General features: G+C 38.5%; 1 protein-coding gene across 2 annotated transcripts in view; it reads right to left on the bottom strand.

Moving 5' to 3' along the window:
- LOC125821752 (uncharacterized) overlaps positions 1-12,951 on the bottom strand; it is a 1,137,236-nt gene that overhangs the window by 915,748 nt on the left and 208,537 nt on the right. The window contains exon 1 of one of the 2 annotated variants that reach the window (XM_049501133.1): positions 5,222-5,227. The exons of the other annotated variant lie outside the window; for it this stretch is intronic. The gene's annotated coding sequence lies outside the window, so the exon portion shown is untranslated. Of the gene's footprint in view, positions 1-5,221; positions 5,228-12,951 lie in introns of those variants that run through there. 2 annotated transcript variants of the gene reach the window in all.

Here is a 12,951-nt window from a genome sequence, read left to right on the forward strand (position 1 = left end):
GTTTTGCACAAAAACTGTTTGAACAATCAACTATTATCACACACTCTGGGCACATAGTTTCATTATCAGATTATCACATTACTCAGTTCAAGTTTTAGCTTAAGTCATGCCATTAAGTTGGTTTATTGTCGTGTCATACTCAGAGCCAACACATTCAACTTATCTTTAGCCTACATATTCTAGCACACTTCATAAAATTTGGACGGGTATCATTTGTTTTTTGTTTTTTTTTTATATAAGCCATCATGCTTTATTCTTTTTCATGCTTTCACACATAAGATCCTAACACATGCCGGTTCAACAAAAATTAAACAGTCTCTTGGGGAAAAAGAACAGGCAAAAAAACCCCAAGAGAGGATTTATAAGTTGGGTTACTCAGACTTCACCTTATCATTCACAATCCATTTACCCCACCCCCAACAAAAATAGAAGTGATTGTCCCCAATGCATAAAAAATATTAAAAGATAATGAATTGGGTGAAGAAAACCTGTGCGTATAGCGCCGAAGACTCATCAACAAACGGGTGGGTCCGGTTTCCCGTAGCCCACTGGAACAATAGTTGGGTCACCCTCAGTAGTGCCCATATTAACAATCATAGCACCCTTAGTAGTGCTCTCGGTCACTCTAACCGCACCATTAGTGGTGCTTACAACATCCCTCACAACAGGCGGGACCTCGACAACTGGGGCAGAACTCGATTCCCCTGCAACACTCTCACGCACCGTCAGTTGGCGCAACTACTCATCTAAAATTGAAGCCTTCCTAGCCTCCTTCTCCTGCCTACACTGTCTCTTTTGGGATTTTTCCTTCACAATGCGACTAGAATGGTGCCTCTTACCTTTGGTATATGTAGGCTCAGGCCCCTTCTCGGCGGTCCCACTGAATAAAGTATCCAACACCGTATCATCAGCCAACGCAGTAGGTGAAGTCTGAGGCTCAACTGTAGAGGTGAAAAGAATGGCATCAACGTCGGCCTGGAGACTGGCTAACTCAGACTAAAAAAAGGATAGATCTATGGTCGGGGCTGGTCGCTCGAGGACTCTCAATTCAAAGACATCAAGACGCTTATTAACGGCCTGGATCTTTCGGTCCATTATGCCCTCCATCATTCACTCCATTCTGACCTCAGACTCCGCTATCAATTTTTGCATCGAAGGCTGGATGTGTTGCAGCAGTGTGGCCATCTGAGCCCCAAATTTCTGTACTCTAGCCAATGGGACAACAGTAGCTTCTAATGGTGGTATGGACCAGGGTGAGCTAGGAGCCCTACTAACAGTCTGGAAAGAGGAGGCCGGGACAGTATCGGTGTGATCTGATATAATGGGATCACCGCCCTGTACCTTCTCCACCATGTCTGCAAGATCTGCGCCCAAGGGAAGTACCTCAAGCTGGGGCTGTTTGCGAGGTGCCACCACATTTGCCTCATCTCGAATGAGGCCTATATCCAAAGTCCCTATAGGGTTAATCAACCTTTCACAATGCCAGATCAACACTCCAGAGTCCGTGCACAATTGGAAAATCAAACATGGAAAGGGGTAGGTAATGGAGGTCTTGAATGCTCTCTCGTGAATCTCTGCCAGCAGCATGCGAGCAAAGTCTATTTTTGTTGGGGGTGGGGTAAATGGATTGTGAATGTTGCATGATTTCAAATTGGGAGATTTTAAATAAGGGGTCCGGGTCGGGTCACACAAAATTAGGGTTTTGGACCCACGAGACCTCGTCTACGGTCCGTGGGTCGATCTACGGTCCGTAAATTGGGACCGTAGATCACTCTTACACTTGGCAAAGTTTAGGTACTTACCTGGGATCTACGGACACCATCCATGGTCCGTGGATGGATCGACGGACCATCGATGGGGCCTGTAGACCTCTGCACTAGACCATTTCTATAGATTTTGCATAGCGTACCTGCACATGTATCAACCATTAGGCTACTCTTTTTACATTTTCTGGACACTTTCTAAACACGGACCCTATGCTAATTCTAGCCAACAATACAAAAAAAACTAAAACACCTATCTAAATTAATACAGAGAATCAACTAAACACAGAAACTGCTAGATGGAAAACAAAAACAAACTATCGTTGGCTAGATTGTACATCTTGGGTTGCCTCCCAAGCAGTGCTTGATTTAACATCGTGGTACGACGCATGCCTCTTGATTACTCAAACTTCATCAAGATGATAGGCCTCCACAACCTCTTGCTCACTTTCTGCATTTCCCAAATAGATCTTGATACTTTGCCCGTTAACCATGAACTTTGTTCCGTCATTGTTCTCAAGCTCAACCGCTCCATGGGGACACACTTTTGTGAGAAAAATGGCCCGGTCAATTTGGATTTGAGTTTGCCCGGAAAAAAGCGCAACCTATAGTTGAATAGAAGCACAAGATCACCCACAACAAATTCCCATTTTTCAATTCTTTGATCATGATACCTCTTCATCTTCTCTTTGTACAAGGCTGAACTTTCATAAACTTTTTGGCGAAACTCGTCAAGAATATTCAAGTCATTCATTCTTTGATTAGATGCGGGGCCCCAATCCAAATTTAGCTTCTTCATCGCCCACAAAGCCGTATGCTCTAGGTCTGTCGGAAAATTGCAAAATTTCCCATATACTAGTTCGTAAGGAGACATACCTATGGGAGTCTTTTATGCAGTGCGATAGGCCCACAGAGAGTCATCAAGCTTCCTTGACCAATCCGTTCTATTAGCATTCACAGTCTTCGCCAAAATCTGTTTGATCTCTCTGTTGGACACTTCAACTTTCCCACTAGTCTGTGGATGGTAAGGAGTGGCTACATTGTGGCGGACACCATGTTTCTCAAGTAGCGCCCTGAACAACTTATTACAAAAGTGGGAACCTCCATCGCTGATAATCTCCCTCGGTGTACCAAATCTGGAGAAGATATTCTTTTTCAAGAATGCGGTGACACTTACACCTTCATTGTTGGGGAGCACAACTGCTTCCACCCACTTAGATACATAATCAACCGCAACAAGAACATACTTCATCCCATGTGAACTCACAAATGGACCCATAAAATCAATGCCTCATTTATCAAACAACTCTATCACCAATATAGGATTCATAGGAAGCTCTTGCCTCAATGAAATCCCTCCTTCTCTTTGGCAACGATCACAAGACTTGACTAAATCATGAGCATCTTGTTGGATAGTAGGCCAATAATAGCCGCACTGCAAAATCTTATGTGCAGTTCGAATACCACTATGATACCCACCAACAGGCGATTTAGGTTGTTATCAAAGATGAGAGAATTAACTAGGGTATACGTGTACCTACAAGCTCATAACGCAGTAATCCTAGTAATATCAATCCTTTCCTAGTGTACTACATGCAAAGTGATAAGTTAGGTATATCTAAATCCTTGGTCCGGCATCTAGAGAATTTCACCCTGCACCTTGGTCCGGCTACGTGTGTATAATTTACTAACCCTTACCTTTACCTAAAATTAGACATCACATCGATGTTTGGCTTAGTTATTACTTCGCACCAATCTACACTAGCCTATTAGATAGTATCTCACTAAATCGATGTTGATAATTATTTTCTTGTTGATTACCTCCTTGGTCCAGCAAGTAGCAACAAGGTGAGTTCTAACGTTTGCAACCGCTAAAAAGACTTCTAAACGATAAAATTATCAATGCATGCACCATACTATTCAAGAATTGCTTATTTACTATTCATACTTTATTAATCGCTCATGGTTCCCACAACCCTAGTTGTGGAGTTTTAGTTACCCATAATCATATAAACACAATTCATTGTTTTAGATGAAAGAATTATGAACTTACGTAAGAAGAATAATAAACATAAAAATTCAACTTAAATTGCAACTCCCAAATCTTCAAAACGATCTTAGGAAATTAATAATTGCCCAAATGCAAGTTCATCTCCCAAGTCAAGAACTAGAATAAAAGTAATTAAAACCAACCCTCAAAAACGAGGTTTACAAGCCCTATTTATAGAAAACAAGTCCTAAATTAAAAGGGAAACAAAGTAAGGAAAGTTTGTTCAGGCACGCGTCTTCATTCCACGAGACTGACTGACGGACCATTAATGGATCTACGGTCCGTGAGTCCTTTCCGTTAGCCAGGACTTAGAAAATATTTTTAGCTTCCAAAAATTAGCTTCTCTGAAGCAAAGGACGGAGCTATAGTACAGACCGTAGATCGATCTACAGTCCGTCAATCCCTCTCCGTAGCTCCACAGTTAGAATCTTCAAAAATCAGGTACTGGAACCCTGGCAGTATCAATCTACGGATCAACTGTACGGTCCATAGATCAATCTACGGACCGTCAATGGTCACAGTGGTTCCACAATTGGTCAGATTTCCCTGATTTGCCTTCCATACCTTGACTGCTGATCTACGACCATCATCTACGGAGCGTCAATGGACCTACGGTCCATAGATCACCTTCGTAGATGCCCTTTTCTACTTTCTTTCAACTGTCTCTTTACTTCCGCGCCTGGACATCTTTCCTACAAAATATGATAAAAACACATAAAAACCAATTAAAAAAGTCCCTAGACACACACAACTTGTAAGTGAAATGTATTAGAAATACCGTAAACTCACGATATATCAGTAAGTTATATATCACCTAAGTGGATAGTAACCTAAATAAGTGAATTTCACCACACAAGTTTTTCGATCTACGAGTGTATGCTTTACTAACCCTTACCCATGACCCCAGATTAGCTATCCCTTGGCTCGTTCAAGCTGTTAGATAAGGGTTGATTGCCTTAAATATCCATTGTACAATCACTTTACTTATTCGTTACCGCCATGGTCTGGTGAGTAAGAATAGTGAAAGTTCTAACGTAGGCCTCGGCTAAAAAGTAATTGAAGCAAAGAGGAAAATAATACATGCATAATCACTATTCAAGCATAACTAATTATTAGCTCTACTTTGTTAATTTCGCATGGTTATCACAACCCTAGTTTGGAATTAGCTATCATAACACTCAAATAACCCTCAAAACAAGGTATAATAGTAAGCGATCATTAGCAATAAAAATATCCAGCTAAGAGTCGGGGTGGAATCCCACAAGGAACAATTTCTCAGCCATTGAAAAGACAAATAATAACAAGATACTAGTTTGAATCTAAAATTAAGAATACAAAATTATTTAAAAGATGATGGTTTAATAAAAAAATATGATTTTGGAAAAAGAACTAATCAAGCCAAAGATAATTTGGAATTGAGAAATTCAGAACTCAACACTCATTCAACGATCCATTGCAATCTCATCACGTCTAATTTAATCATACGTAGGCTAGGTCATCTTCAACAATACTAATCTCCTTTCAGTCTCAAAGTCTTATATCATGAAATCACTTTTCTGTCCAATCATGTAATTCAACACAACAACCTAAGTCTTAATTTAGACCTCTCTTTCGAGCAAGTGGTGCATTCAACAATGAAATCCTAAATCTTTTCCTTTCGGTCTCAAACACAAGATTGAAAGCAAATTTGCAGTTATTAATCTACTTCTCCACTTCATGGATTCTCTTCCGAGCAACCCATAAAGATCGGAAGCAAGATCTGAGCATGCACTCTTTACTGATAAATTCAAACATGAAAATTAGACTAAACTCATTTCATGAATATTAAGCATGGAATCAAATACAAAAGCAATAGAATGAAAATAAAACACCCTAATATTTGTCTATTGCTAGCGTAAAACCCCTATCTCAATTAGGAATTACACCCACAATTCATGAAATACAAAGCAAGAGAAAGAAGATAGGATAAGAAATATTACTATTAGAAACATAATCTTCAATCCAAAGGATGAATGATAAGGTAACTTGCCTTCAAAGTATCAACCCAAAAATAAACTCTACAGGTTATTACCTTAGCTAAACTCTAAGATAATCTTCAATATTCAATAGTGGTATCCTTTCTTTTGATGTCTTCTTCTCCAGGCCTTTTTGTGAGAATTTGGGTCCAATATCTAAGAAATTCCAACTCTTCCCTTGTTTCAATAACCGCATCTCGCCAAAGCGGCGGAGATTTCGAAGAAGCTACAATCCTATCGCTTTAGAAAGCCCCACCTTTGTGGCTTGTTCATAGAAGCCACTCCTACATGGTCTCTTAAGTGATCTATAGACCATACTTAACCATGTGCTTAAGCGAACTTGGCTTCACAGGTGCGACATAAGACGCCATATTTTTGCCAGTTTATGCTCCTTTCTCAACTCTTTTTCGTCATGTTCCTTCGAAGGAATGAATAACTAAAATCAACACCAGTTCAATCAATAATTAATTAACATATTAATCTGCTTGAGTGCCATAAAATCATAAGAAAAAAGCCCCAATTGAGTGGAAATTCACCACTAATTGTTACGCGATCACTATGCACAATTGTTGCTAGTTCCAAATTTGCAGTTTTAGTCCTTTTTTTGCCTCGAATTCACTTGGTTTCTTCATTTACCATGTCTATAACTCTATTTTTTATTTTTCTGCAAAACATGAGAAAAAACCACATTAAATGCACCTATTATCACATAAACAGTGCAATAAAGTAAGCTTAAAGATAAGATAAATTGGTAAAAATCCCCACCTATCAGATACCAACTTTGTCCCAACCCAAAAATTTGATTCATTGTGGCACCTACAAAAACCCACTGGTAGGTAAGCCAACCCATATTCCAGAACCACAAGTAATATGCATATCATGCAAAATCAACAACCAACAAGAGGATAAAAACAAGTAAAAGAAAACCACAACTATAAGAGGGAAATGACATAAATATGAACAAACATACAAAATCCAATCCCACGACTAGGGGGATGGTGCTACAAAACTCCTAGACTGAGTACAAGGTACATCATCACAAAAACAAGTACAAACTTGTCACTAATACAAAATACTAGCAGAAATAATATACAGAAAAAGATGAGTCAAACTAGGTTGTCGTCAACTACCTCAATTTGTGGAAGTCCCTGCAAAAGCTCGAATCAATTGTCTGTTGGCACTAGGATCTACCTCAAGAAAACACACGCAAAGTGTAGCATGAGTACCGAAACAATATGTACCCAGTAGACATCATAAGACGCTTGCCCTTGGAAAGCAAAAACATAATGAAAAGTGAGGAAATAAATGATGACTAAAGGTCAAACAAATGAAGCAATAGTAGAAAGTATAATTATATAGCTCACGAATCTAGAAGCAGTGAAACAGTATAGTAAAGCCACAATCTATAACCTAACTAGAACCCTAGAAGTTCAGAATGTAAACTACTATTCAATTGAAATGAAAATAAATAAATGGATCCTTAGCTATGACTAAGATTATACATACTCTTGAACATAAAAGGGCAAGCTTAGATTTAGATGCGACGAAGGCACCCCTAAGAACCTAACTAAACCACTATGTCAAGACTCAAACACGATTAATAGGAGTTTACCCGGACTCAACTAGTGTCTAATAAAGGTATGTCCTGGCTTTGTAATGTGGCTAGAAAAAAATCTCCTGGACCTCAAATTGTGGATAATACAAGTATGCCCGACCTTAAACCATGGCTAATACACCATGAATGTCTCCAAAATCATAAGTTCATCTTTATATGTGAGCGTACCATAGAGAGAAACCATATTTAGAGTCACCAAATACCCATTCCATCTCGAAACCTAAACCTGATCCAATATAACCAAAAGGCATAAAACCACTACTGAAACACATCGGAGCCAAAACAATGGGAAAGTTATGTATGAAAGGCTATTTAAATTGAGTTTTCTTCAAGATAAGACTTCATATTATCATACTCACATTTGTAGCATCAATTTACGATGAGTTAGGACCGTCCAATTTAACATCAAAGGATTTCTATGGGATAATGGGTCCGAAGTAGCAATTCTAAGGCACTAACTAGCCTACTATTAGGACCCGCCATTTTTCCCTTCAAATTTGGCATAAAATAAAAAGTAAGAATCTAGAGTTATGGAGATGTTAGTGGAAGACTCTAGAGTTCTCTAGATCTTTCCTTAGAAGACTCTAGAATGACCTAGAAAATATCTTAGAAAGCCTTCAAATTCACTAGACTAGTAGATAATTCTAGATGAGGGACTAGATATTTTCAATAAAGGCTTTGGAATTCTCTAGAATTCGAGAGAATTCTATAATAGGACTAAAGTGTAAATATTGTAGGGACTTTTAAAGTAAATATTATTTATACTTACGTCGCTAGGAAGTAGTATAAATAGAGATCCTCTCATTTGTAAATCATCCAATGAAGTACAAAGCATTCCACAAAGCAATAAAAAGCCTTCTTTCAAAACACTCTTGTCTTTCTTATTCATTCTCTTAGCGATTGATAAGTCCACAAATTGGACTCATTTAGGGCTTTATTTTGATAGAAATAATGTCCTCAAATGCTTAATTTGTCTCAATATCTGATGAAAACTCTTAAGTTTCACGTATTTCAAGTTTTAGTGGAATCATGGACAATTAGGCTAAAAAAGAAACAAAAAGGCTGAAAAGAACGAATAAGCTAAAGCCTGCGAATCGCCAAATAATTCCACGAAGCAGTACTATGTCGCCCAATGACATAGAGCACGACGATGCTCAAAGCTAGTGCAAGATGGCGACGAACTATACCAAAGGGTGAATCACCGAGTTAATCAGTGATTCTGACTAACCTCACCGAAAGATCCGCCAACACTATTTTCTGGAGTCTATAAATACTAAACTTACTATATATTTTTAAGAGCCAAACCATTATTATAATTTTCACAATAGAATAGTACTTTTTGGGATATTTTCTCTTAAGTTTGGAGAGGGTTTTTTTGGGAGAATTGAAGAAAGAAGGATTTCATCTTCCCCAAGTTGGAAGTGGGTCTTCTCCATTCTTCTTCCTTTTCTTAAATCAAGGTTTAATTACTTATACCCATTTGATTTTAGTATCATTTTAGGTGTATTTTGTTATTTCTTGATGTGCGGCTAAAAACCCCCATTCTTGGGGTGTGATTTTGCAAATATGTGTTGATATTGTTGTTGGGTCTTGCTTGCTGATAGGATACATGTATTTTAATGGTTATTTCACCTAGTGGTTGTGGTTTAATTTAATGGGCTTATAGTTTCAAATACAAAACCACCCATGTGTTTTCGGCTTGAACGAGAGGGAGGTCACAAAACCAAGACCGCTACACTGATGGCCTAAGGAGTGGGTAGACATGAGGTTCTAACCGAGAGGGTGAGCCCTAGTCCCATATCCTAACACTCAGCTCGAGAGAGTGAGTGGGGTAAGGCATAGGCTGGCCTTCATGCGGCAAATAGGTGTCCAAGAGTAACGCATTTGAAACAGGGTAAGTTTCCCGAGAGGGAACTTATTTCCATCTAAACCTTAGCCTAGTCACTATTATCTAGAAAATTTCCTATCGAAAGCATGCACCCAATGATTTATCTCAACTTGTATTGCGGTCACACCGAAAGAACTCTTCCCCATAGTTGTTTGTCTTGTTATTTTTGTTGTTTTTACTACTTGTGACAAAACCTCCAATTGATATTTGACACTTTTGTGTCACCCCCTTTAATTTACTATGATTTTACTCGTTAATGTCTTTAGCTATGACTAAGTAGAACTAACTTTTATTTTTCTATTAATTCTCAAAACTACTCCCTTGGGACATGACCCCAACCTTTAGTTGGGTTACTATATTATCGACGATCGTAGACACTCGTACAGTAGGTTAGTGTCATTGGTCACGATAAGCATCAACGATCTTAGTTTCAGAGGGTTTACTTAAACATTCAAGATCTTGAAATATTAATGAGTAAGTTGTCAAGTGCCGCACAGAGCTTTAGTGAGACTCTAAGTCCGTGACAATGTGGTATAAGAGCAAAGGTTTGTACTAAGGGAATGGCCAATAAAAGAGATGTAAACGCTGCTAGCACCACCAACGTCAAGCTGGATGGTGGAAGGACGAACCGCAATGGAAAGAAGTACCACAAGAGTAGTGAGGAAATGTTGCTCGAGTCTACACCAAGATAAATGCTAACATCTCACCAACATTTGACCACCGTAGCAAGTAACGATGAACATAGTGAGGAGGCCATTGACATCACCGTCGAAGAGGAATGGGCAAGGGTTGAAATGGAAAGGTAGGCCATTGAGATATTAGGTCAATGTTTGAACAATGTCGATTGCAAGTTCAAGAGTCTGCATGACTTCAGCCATGAAGAGAACGACCACATCCGTAAGGAGTTGGAAGGCCACCAGCGTGAAAGTTCAAGATGAAGGAGGCCATCAGTTCCTTGGAGTATCAGCTCATAGAGGCGTTAAGCACTATTAACACGATGAGGGGCGAGATGAAAACACTCAAGGATGGTGTGGAAGTTGGAAGCTCTTCGTCATTCGACCGAGATATATGATTTCATGTATCAGGACATTACTTCCAGTTCAAGTGCCAACGATTGTGAGTAGTAATATAACACAACTAGTGAGTTGGGGTCGAGTCCCAAGGAAGCGGTTCGTAATTGAGAATCAATAGAAAAGTAAGAATGTGTTCAAGTCAATAATAGTTAGAAACATTTACGAAGAAAAACATGATAAATTAAAGGGTGACACAATTGTCAAGTATCAAAGGGGGATTTTGTAGTCAGCTAGCAACTAAAAATAGAAATTAACACAAAAATACGAATATGGAAACGGGATTCTTGGGATGTGAGAGGATTATGGGCTAAGGTAAACAACCGGGTAATTACAATTAATAGTAAACCATTGTAAATCAGTGAATACGCTAGACTTTAGTAGGGGTAAACATTCTCTCAAATAATTTACCCCGAATCGAATTGGTTTCTCTCGAACACCAATAAGACGTAATGAAGCACAACCTTCACTTTAGTCCATTCACTCTCTCGAGCTGAATGTGTGGGAAAGGGTTTAGGATTCACTTTCTCGAGCTGAACCCATGTCAACCCAATAACCACAGACCATCGATTCAATAATTTTTGTTTTACGAACTCTCTCTCGAGCAAGCCAAATACACGAAGTTAAGATTGTATTTACAACTACAGCTCATTAAATTCAACCACAATTACTGAACAAAATCACTTTTAAACGAAGAATAACCAATCAATTAGCAATACCCAACAATTAATTTAATCCATAATCACATAATCACATCCCAAGAATTGGGGCTTTAGCTAGACATAGTAAAAAGATAGAAATCGATACCGAAATGTGTTTCCATCAATTGGGTATGATTGATATGGTTTTTACAAATGTCTAAGATGAAGAATCTTCAATACCCACTTCCAATTTCATCAAAATGGGAATCATCAAAATCTCCAAAGCTATGCAAAATTGTCTCCAAAAACCATGTTTTAAAGTTGAATAACTCTGAAAAATGGTTTATGATAACATAAACTCTTTCTAAACTAAAAATTCAAACAAGTATTTATAGTTGTCAAAAAGTGTGTTGTGAAGGATCACTCGACGTAGTAAGTCGGGAATGCCGATCCACCATTTGGTCATTTGTATCGTCATTCGGCTTTTCCCTTCAGCATCCTTGAGGTCTTGTACCTTTGGGCGGTAAGGCACTACATCGCGGAACTGTTCGGCGACACACCAACTAGTCTTTTATCTCTCCGACTAGATCATCTCCTTCAGGGTTTGGTACACTAGAACATTAGCCGAGACCAAGGCCATTCGGCGACTCGCCTAATGTGTTAGGCAATCCATGCTTTGTCCTGAAGTCAAAATGCCTGAAATTCAATGATTTACATCAATTATTGAGACAAAATATGCATTTGAGGACACTTAATCTATTAAAATAGAGCCCTAAATGAGTCCAAATCGTGGACTCATCAACACCCCCAACTTAAACTTTTGCCTGTCCTCAAGTAAAACTCAAGCTCAACAGTTCAAAATGGATGTCTGAAACGGTGCTACACAAGACTCAATCATGAATGCACACAAGAAGACTCAACTTACTCATGCAATGATCAATTGTACACTCAAAGATTCAAGTTGTGACTCACTATTACCAAAAAATCTCAAGCTCACATTACTTGCTTCAAATGCAAGTTTAAGCTCAACAAAGGTGATCAAATGCCCTCACACAATGAATGATTCCATATTCTCACACAATGATTCAACAATTTAAAGTAATGTGATCCCTGGCAGCGGCGCCATTTGATTAGCGTAGCTGAACGCTTCATCCAATACTAAACGTCCAAGATAATTCAATAGTAATATAACCCAACTAGTGAGTTGGGGTCAATCCCACAGGGAGTAGTACTTCCTTCAAATTCAATAATAAAAGTACAATGACAACCTCTCCAATCAAACAGTTCTTGCACAATTAGTGTTCAAATTTCAAATTTTGGGCTTTAACTATCACTCCAAATTTACACTTCAATACAAACAATTAAATAGTAGAGTAATGCTTGAGGAATTGATCAGCCATTTATTGAATCTCAATGAAATGGATAAACGTTAATGCTCATAATGGGATAATTTGTTGTCGGTAGATCGAACCATATATAAAGTAACTTTCTCTTGAACAATTACCTTTTCTATGTTGAATTCTCTCGAACTTCAACACCAATCAAAAGAAGCCCACCTCTTTGCCCTCATCACCTCCACTCTCTCGAGATGGATACAAAGGCTAGATCACTTGATTTCACTCTCTCAAGCTGAAACCAAGAAAACCCACTATTAAGGACACTAAGATTGCTACTTTGGTTATACATCTCTCTCTCGAGCAAGTGCAGAACACTGAAATTGTTACACAAAATCATGTAATTCAACCTCGAAACACAACAACTTAGACCCACTACAAACTAACATCATTAGTCACAATTAAAGAACACCCACTAAGTAAAACTCAACAATTGGCTTCATGATCAAAACCCCAAGTGAAGGGTTTTTTCATCTCATCTCAAAAATGAGAAAATCAAAATCAAAATCAATTAT

Source organism: Solanum verrucosum, unplaced genomic scaffold (assembly GCF_900185275.1).
Source record: "Solanum verrucosum unplaced genomic scaffold, falcon-dt-bn FXZP01000210.1, whole genome shotgun sequence".
Taxonomy (NCBI): domain Eukaryota; kingdom Viridiplantae; phylum Streptophyta; class Magnoliopsida; order Solanales; family Solanaceae; genus Solanum; species Solanum verrucosum.